The 8,585-nt window shown below is 52.9% G+C and overlaps 1 long non-coding RNA gene across 1 annotated transcript; it reads left to right on the forward strand.

The window, feature by feature from the left end:
* Nucleotides 1–1,187: 1,187 nt before the first annotated feature.
* LOC109383682 (uncharacterized) lies at nucleotides 1,188–5,263 on the forward strand. The gene is made up of 3 exons (XR_002124264.1): nucleotides 1,188–1,328; nucleotides 4,897–4,981; nucleotides 5,090–5,263. It is a non-coding gene; the product is annotated as an uncharacterized LOC109383682 (long non-coding RNA).
* The last annotated feature ends 3,322 nt before the right edge of the window (nucleotides 5,264–8,585 follow it).

The following is an 8,585-nucleotide window of genomic DNA, read 5'->3' on the forward strand; positions in this document are numbered from 1 at the left end:
CCTCAGCCCTCCCTCCACCGGCCTCACCCCTGTGCCTGGTGGGGAACGGGGTCCCATCAAGTAATCTGACTTGTAAATGGGACATGACAGGTGGAAACGGCCCGCTGACTGGTGGCTAAGAAAGGTGCTTTCTTTCTACTCCTGAATGGCCCATTTTGCTCGCTGTTTTTTCTTTTTTCTTTCAAAGTGCTGTGTGCTCTTGGGGCTGGCGAGATCATTTTCCTCTGGAAGGAAGCTGCTGAGTGGATAAGGACCCCGGCATCTGCTCAGGAAGGAGGTGAGGCTCTCACGACCACCTGCAATCGTCCGGAAAACATCGTGTCCGTGTATGTGGAGGGGCATTCATGTTCTCCTGAGGAAGGGAGTCAGTAGATTTTCATAGATGCCAGGCCCCAAACAAAAGTAGCTAATATTTATTGAGAAGCCATATAGACCAGACTGGCTGAGGTCCTGAACCTGGCATTCATGGACCTAATGGGGTCTCTGGAGAGAATTCAGGAAGTCCAGGAGCTTGAGTGAAGCAAATTTACATCTTTAGTTTCAGGAAACTTCTACTGAAATGTAGCATTTCCTTCGATGACGAGTGGAACCAATGCACCACCATGGTATTCACAGTGGCGTTTGACCTTGAGCTCCAACTTAGGTGTTCCCGAACGTGCAAACGATTTCCCACAATGCAGTGCCATCGTGCAGGTCTATGGGGGGAGCGGGGAGGTTGATGAGCTGCTTCTTGCTGAATGTGTGAAACAGCTCAGGATCCATGTGCCTTAGCAGGGGTGGGGTCACCCTGGTTAAGTCGCTGGGGTGCCAAGCGAGCCCTCTGTGCTGTGTTCTCTGCCACCTCACTGTCCTGGTTTCACCGTAGTTCTTGGCCAAGCCACAGGATTTGAAGCTTTGTTGCTTTCTCTAAGGACTTGCCTGTCAAGAAGAATTAGCTTGACAGGAAAGGGGAATAAGGACTCAGTGTGAATTTAAGGTAAAAATCTCTGGGATCTGAAGACAGTGGGTGTGACAGCCAGTGAGGGCCTCAGGGACCCCATGGAGACATTCACACAGGTGCTGACCTCTGACCAGGGAACCACCTCCTGGGACCAATTAGAATCTGTCTTTCTGTGTTGGGCTCATTTGCATAAGCTCTGGGCTCCCAGGAAAAATTTTCCAACAGGCCTCCTAGCCTTTTGCTAAAGGAAAAACATGCCTCTTCTTTCTTCAGCTGTCGGCTTATAGGGCTTCCCGAGCAAGGTTTTGCTGGGTCCTCAGACGGTGTCCCCTCCATCGGCTGCACTCTTGGGGGCTCCACCCTCTGCCCCACACACCTCCACTCGCTGGTGAGTATTGAGAGTGTTTCCTCCCAGACTCCAGCACCAAGGACAGGGGCTTACACTGTTGTTTCATCCCGTTGTACAGCCAATGCCGTGCGCACAGTAGGTGTTTTTGACTCAGTGAACGAACTGCTTTCTTGACACAACACCCGGCTACTCCCCTGTGAGCCAGATGTTATACAAGGGCCACTCCCGGGCCATTTAGCAAAAGGCCAGCCTGTCGGTATTTTCTTCAGCTCTTAGCCTGGTTAAATCTCTGCTTGTTTCTGGGCCTGCCCCTTAAGGAGCTTACAGTTGAGCTGCGGAGATAAGATGTAAGTACATGAAAAGATTAGTTTTATTTTTGGAAAGTTAAGCATTGTAAGCCAACATCCCATGAGGCTGTGGGGTTAGGCTGGAGGTAAGATCATTCTTACCCAACTTGGAATCGCTGACGAGCTCCAGGCAGGGCTTAATTCTTCATCCTTTTTGTTATTATTATTTCTAATATTCTGCAGAGATTCTGAGATGCTGAGGTTAGGCTTGGGAGAAAAGCAAATGTCAAAATGTCACGTGATGTGCTGGAGCCAGGGGATGGGAAACAGAGGGTGTGGGAACTTTCAAGATAACGCCAGACGGACAGGCTTTCGGGGGCTCTGTGGGCCGCCTTGGGGTCTGGCTAATACATTCGTTCAGAACACCATTTATGATAAGCCATGTGCACATCCTGGCTCCTGTTTCTTAGCTGACGGTGCTTCTAGCTGCTGGAATTTGTAATATAAATGGCATGCAGGTAACATGGTCTCAGGTGCTGCCTTTGTCCCAGGGAGCTTGGCAGAAGGTGCTAGAACATCTAATGAGCAGCAGAGGCCCCTCCACTCACCCCCAAAGCTGGAGGAGCATGAACACAGCACCTCCGCTGAGGAGGAGAACACGGGATGTCCTTGTGGGAACTTGAAGACACAGCTCATGTGTCCCCAAAGAGTTCTCTTTCATCTCCTTCCTGGGAATCCTAAACATCCAAAGGAACCGAGGCATTTGTGCCAAGCGGCCACAGGGTGGCAGTGTGGACTTACATCCCTGAGCGTGTTCAGTAGCTAAACTGCCCTAAGTTCAATGCTTCTGGAAGCTGGGTTGCAGCCCCACGCAGGCTGAGTTGGAGCGAGAGCCGGGAGGGTTCTGCCTTAATGTAACCGACCCCTGCACTGAGCTGAGCACGTGTCTGCATTCCTCTACAGATGGGGCACCTCCCCATGTTTGGAGGCTTCAAGGTGCTTATTTGCTGGGCTGGGAACACGCTGATAAAAAGTTAATTTCTATTTGCTGTTGCTCAGTAATTGGATGAACATGAAAGCAATTAAATATTAAAACATACAAACAAATAACTAAGTCACTGTAATTAGCCAAAGTTTGATCACTGTCATATTTATTTAAGAAGAGGTGATATGCCTCAGCAGGTGACATTTTAAATACCCTGGGCCTCTCTGGTGGTGTCTTTGGAGAATGCTGAATAATGTACGGAGAATTTAATTAAACCCTGTTGTAAATCAGCTATGATGACAGGGAAGTGACAGCCACATGTTGAAACGAGAATTAGTCCACAGCAAGGGGTGTTAATTAACTCCTTTTCTGAAGGCCTTTGGCACTGAGTGGCATTAAAAAAAAAAAAAAAAGAAAGAAAAGAAAAGCAGCAGCCAGTGCTATGACATGGGGAGGGGACGGTGCCTGTAATTATTTCTGTAATCATCATTATTATTTATGGCTGGAATTTCTTCAATGGCCAAGTGCAGCTAATAATCACACCGTGGTACAATAAGAGTAAACAATTTTTCCCTGGGAGCCATGAGATTCAGGTAGGAAGTAGCAGCATAAAGGATGCCAGGGAACGAGGGTCCCTTTGGAAAACACGGGCATTTTTATAAGCAGCGGATTATTCCCGTCCAGCTTTGGCTCAGGGAGAACATACCGAGAGGTGTTCGTTAGAGGGACGTCACAGACCTCGGAGCTGGGAGAGCCACGCGAACCGTTTGGGCTAACCCTGCGCCCCTCACAGAAGAGGAACCAGAGGCTCAGGGAGGTGTGAGGATTTGCCCAGGGTCACGGGCTTCCCTGGGGCAGAGTCAGGGTGCGGCGTGCCCCCGAGCCCCGCTGCCTCCCCGTCCCGCAGTTGTGAAACGTAAACTGCAGAAGACAGAGAAGTACCTGGAGTGGAAAGATGCCACTGTGGAAGGCTGGGTGATGGAAATGCGTGCCTGTTCCCGATGCTAATGTGTCCACACACAGCAGATGTGTCCACACCCGTGAGGACGGCAGGGGGTCTCTCACACTGGTCTCCCTGGCCTCAGCCCTGGAAAGGAGGCTGGGTGTTTTGGTCATTCTTTGCTCCAGGGGGAACACAAACGCTTGCAAATAGGGTGTGTCTTGCTCCTGTCCCTCTGTGGGGAGGGAGCCTTCATCAGTCAGTGAAGAGCTTGACTCCTCTCTGAGGGCCCGGATCACGGAGACCACCTTGTGTGCCCTGCTGCCTGGCAACTATTACGACCTTCTGGGAGCCATGTCACTCACTCCTTTGGTGGGTTGATGATGGACAACTGTGTCAGCCAATCATGAACTCAAATGAGTGAAATGTCAGTTGCAGTAGAGACTGCCCCATGTGGTCCTGACCCCTCTATAGGTGGATGTATGGCTTCCTGAATGTTGTAAGCATCTGCCTGCGTGTCCCACAGAGATGAGACTCTGGCCATGAAGAGGTTACCAGGACACAGTCCTTACAACCCTCCCCCAGGTCAGAAGTGATTGGTTCAGACAAAAGCCTGGTTTCAGAGAGGAGGCCGCTCTGGCTTCAGTGTTTCAGGTGTGTGTGTGCCTCAGTGTGTCCCCAGATGCTGGGACCCTACCTGTCCTTAGAGGAAGAGTGGCTGGAGGCAGACATGGAAGTTATGCTGACAGCTTTCTTGGCAGAGTCTGAGATGCATTTGTGTTGAGGGGAGGACCACAAATGTTCCACCGGTTTGGTTTGGATGATGTTACCTGGAAGGTCAGGGGCTTATTAGAAGCTGAACTTAATCCCCAGGGGCCTGAAGTCCTGTGTCAGAATCACTGACACAGAGGCCCAGGGCCTTTCTTATCGTGGGGAGCCCGTCGTATGTGGGTCAGCCAGAGCCTCAAACACAAGGCAATAGCATTTTTGCTGCTTCTAAACTGAGTTTGATTGGCAGTTAGAATTAAAGTTCAGGTTACTATTTTTCACCCCAAGTCACAGTACCCTTCAGTGTCCTTCCAGAGCCCAGCTGTTATGTGGTCTTAGGTGAAGGCTTCCTGGGCCTGCGAGGGCTGGAAGGGTGGGAGGGTCCAGCTCTGTGTTCCTCACCCAGTGACCTGCAAAACTCGGCTATGGGGGTGCCAAGAGCTACGCAAGCAAGAAGGGACTCTGGGGTCACATAGGTGCATCTACAAATGCACCTCGCTCAGTAGCATAGTAAAGGCTCTGAGCAGTCCTGCAATGCAGAATCCTGTTCAACTGCTTAACACAGTGAGTCTCACATTTATATGATCATTGAAACACTCCCACCCTCGTTCTTGGTATTGTTTCTAGTGCGCTGTAGCTGGCAGAATAATGGCCCTCCTAATCTCCAGAACTTGTGACGATGTCACCTTGCATGGCCAAAGGGACTTCGAAGGTATGGTTAAGTTAAGGACCTTGGGAGGGAAGATATTTCTGAATTATCCTGCCACCGCATCAAATCATGAGTCCGTAAAAGCAGAGAACTTTTCTTGTCTGTGGTCAGGAAGAGATATGACGGCAGAAGGGTCACAGATATGCAACAATCCTGGCTTTGGAGACGGAAGAGGGGCCAGAAGCCGAGGAATACAGCAGTCTCTCGAAACTGGAAACGGCAAGGAGACGGATTCTCGCCTGGAGCCTCAGAGAGGAGCCAGCCCTGCGACACCTGGATGGTAGTTCGGTGAGACCCAAGTCAGACTTAGAACCGAAGGAATTTGTAAGATAATAAACCCGGGTTATTTTATACCACTCAGTTGGTGACAATTTTTTATAGCAACAATAGAAAATGAACATGCGCACCTGTCACCTGCTCTTACATGTGACCTTGTTCTGGCAATGATGCTTGGCCAGTATAAGCCACTTAAGCAATTAAGTATGATTAGCTGATGATCACCTGGGTACTGGGCACCGTGCGCCAAACCAAGTTGTGTGAGACACTCTTTGCATTTCACTTAGAAAGTCAGGACACACATGTATAGAAGGGACGCAGGGACATTTCTAGGGCATGCTGAGAATGAGTGCTAAGGAGGGACCAGATCTCATCCCCCCCGGAGTGATCTGGGTGGCTTCCTGGAGGAAGGACGTTGGGCCTTGAAGCCTTGGAGGATAACCAGGGTTTGAGGAGAGGCGGGGAGGGGCCTCTGAGCTTGTGCAGTGGGAGGGGCACGCGTGGAGATCTCAGGGGGGCACGGGCAGGGACAGGTAGAGCAAAGGTGTTGGGGGCATGGAAACTGGAGGACCCCAGCCTCTGCCTGCCTCCCTGGGAGAGAAGTGGTGAGGACTCCCACTCAGTCGCTGGGGGGCTTGCTGGGAAGAGGGGGATCAATATTCTGGACAGTTTCCCTCCTGTGGGGCGGGGTGTGAATCTGCTAGAGGAGGCTGAGGCCAGAGGCTCTCAGCTGCCGCAGCTGAGAATGCTTTGGGGTGGGATGGGCTCTCTTCATCTCCCCTCCCCGTGTGAGTCCCGGGGTGGTTGGTATCTAGGAATCCGCCTGGGTTTTCAGGAGACGCTTCTTCCTAGTTCCTTCCTTCCTCTTTGTTTCTGTAAGTTTTCCTGTAACAAGTTTCGGGGTGTAGGGGTGCGTGTGCAACTGCAGAATGGTCAGCCCGTGGAGCTTGGGGCAGGAGGGGAACCACAGGAGCTGGCTCATGCTGGGGGCCAGGAGCATAGGGAGGACGCTGCAGGGGGCGGTGCCCGGGGAGGGGCGCCCCTTTACACCTTGTGTGGGGGGGTGCTGGATCTTCAGCTGCTCACTGGTGATTTGCAGACCCCATCTTGGCTCAAAGAAGAAATGGCCCAGGTGAGTCCCTGGCGGTCATGTCCACGTGATGCCTGTACCAGGGTGGGAATGCAAGCCGGTGCTGGCCAGCAAGGAAGAAACTGGTGGGCTGGTAACCACCAGGCCTCAGCTTGCAAGGCTAACAACCAGTGCAGCATATTGGGGAGCGGGGAGTTCAGGAGAGAGCAGCCTGGATCTTTCTGGCCCTGCCTTACCTAGCAGGATTCACCTGTAGCCTCTACACCTTCCTCCTGGCTGCCACCAACACCTGTGAGCTTGCCCCCCCCCCACCTCGCCCCAGGTGGGCCATCTGAAGCAGGCCCCGCCCACCAGCTCTGGTGTGGGATGAGGCCTTCAACGGGCGAAGCACAGCCCATGTCCACCCTCTGGTTGGGTTAGCATCCTTCCTGAGCTGACTGCTCACCAGGACTGCACCCCTAGCTTCCCTAGGCCTGTGCGATGCCAGTTCCGCCTCCTCAGGTAGCCCTGTCCCCTTCCTGCCTTTTCCTCAGCCTGGCTTGGGGTTCTGGAGTCCCTGATGAAATCGAGACAGCCAACCAGTTTGGAGGCGGAGGAGGTTGGCTGGGCCCAGCGTGTCCGGGAGCTCCGAGGACTGGCCAGGGCTCAGCTCTCGGGGAGAATCAGCTGTGGACCCTGCACCCGCTCCCCTGGAGGTGGTTCTGTCGGGAGGGGTCCAGGCACCTGCCGTTTTAAAAGATCCGCAGTTGATTCTGTGACGGGCGGCCAGGGCTGAGAACCCCAGGGAAGGCTCTGGAAAGAGCTGGCTAGTTCATAAACGGGGAGATTTCTCTGGAACCTGCCCTGTGGGAGTACAGTTTGGGGAGCACAGATTTCAGACTCAGACGCATCTGGGCTTGGGTGTGGGCTCTCCCCTAACTGATGATGTCACTTCAGATCAGTGACTTCACCTCCAAGGGCCTCAGGGTTTTATCAGTAAAATGGAAATAATTCATCAGGTAACAGAGCCTGCCTGGGCCAGCTCGATGAAGCTAGAAGGGTGTCGCTCGTGAGAATGGGAGGCTCCCTGGAGCCTCAGGCGACAGCCCAGTGCAGCAGGTCGCCGACCTCTCATCTCCACGTGTCTCTGCAGGTGACCATCCTCTGCCTCTTGAGGTAGATGCACGGACCTCTGTGGTGTCAAGTTCCAGTTCACAGCTAGGACCCCTGTCCATCCATTTGGCATTCTGTCTGTCGGCTCCTGGGACCTCACTGTTACCCAGGGTTGCGGGGGCCACGCAACTCTTCTGAATATCAGACATACTAAGAGCTAATCACCTTCTCCCGGGGGCCGGTGCGTTCATTTCATAAAAGCAGATGCCTGTGTTTGCAGAGTAGACAGGACAGGAGAGGGCTGGGCCTCCCCTCTGCCCTCTCTCCTGGTGCCTGCACCCCCTGCATCCTGGGGCGGGGGCGTCTACTACTCTAATTGGAAGCAAGAAGGCCTCTTCCCAAGGCTCTGGGCTTTGCAGACCTTTCCTTAAACAAACAGGAGAATTTATTTGTCTTCGGTCAAACTACACGGAGGCCAAAGGGCTGGTGACCCCTTTTAGTTTGGAGTGAAGGGGTCACTAGGTTATTTGCTCTTGAGCTGGATAATCGGGTGGCGGGGGGGTGGGTGGTGGGGGGACTGGCTCGTGGTAGACCTCAGCTCTGCCAGTTCTGCTCACGTAATCGAGATGGAGTAGACAGCCCGTGACCAGCTGCTAAGCGGCACCTGGCGCCACTAAGGTGGCCTCCACCTGTTCCCTCCCAACTCACCGCTCAGCTTACGTCTCTCTTTGAAGTCCCACCCCTTTGCCTCTGCTTGACAACCCCCACCCTCATCTTTTCCTCTAAGCTGTTACCTGTCCTGGGCCCTCAGAGAGTCTTCCTCAGCCCGATGGGCGACCCACAAGGACGTTGGCACACGGAGGTGCCCCTCCTCTCCTGCTCGGCTCCCAATGGGTGGCACACACCTCCACGGCAGGAAATGCCAGGGAAGGTGGGTGGCGATGCTTTAGAACATCAGGCCCCCGTCTTCAAACGAAGGGCTCCCACCTGCCATCCGCATTTCTATATGTTAGAAAGAAAGGCTGTGGGGTTGTCGAGAAAGTCCAAACAGCACAACTGTGGAATCAGTCATTTTGAAAATAACCTAAGTATTACCAATAGTCATTATTCGACTTTGCATGAGCACCCTGACTTGCTCACCTGCCACAT

The sequence above is a fragment of the Hipposideros armiger genome, unplaced genomic scaffold (assembly GCF_001890085.2).
Source record: "Hipposideros armiger isolate ML-2016 unplaced genomic scaffold, ASM189008v1 scaffold_87, whole genome shotgun sequence".
In the NCBI taxonomy this organism is placed as follows: Eukaryota; Metazoa; Chordata; class Mammalia; order Chiroptera; family Hipposideridae; genus Hipposideros; species Hipposideros armiger.